This window comes from Penaeus monodon, chromosome 33, assembly GCF_015228065.2.
Source record: "Penaeus monodon isolate SGIC_2016 chromosome 33, NSTDA_Pmon_1, whole genome shotgun sequence".
Lineage (NCBI taxonomy): Eukaryota > Metazoa > Arthropoda > Malacostraca > Decapoda > Penaeidae > Penaeus > Penaeus monodon.
This window is the reverse complement of record NC_051418.1, coordinates 31808187-31808392: the sequence shown is the minus strand read 5'-3', so window position 1 is coordinate 31808392 and position 206 is coordinate 31808187.

Sequence of the window (206 nt, the reverse complement as noted above, 5' to 3'; positions counted from 1 at the left end):
TCAGTTTCTTTTATTATTTTGTGTTCTTGTTTTATGTTTCGGTTTTTAACTTTCATTAGTTTTGTTTTAAATCCCAGCTTTTTATAGTTTTTATATTGTCCGTTCTTAGTGGTTTTATTATGTTTATATTTTTTGTGTTTCGGTTTCTTTGTTTTAAATAAATGTAGACATTCTACCTTTGTTTTTCGGCCTACCACAAACCTGCC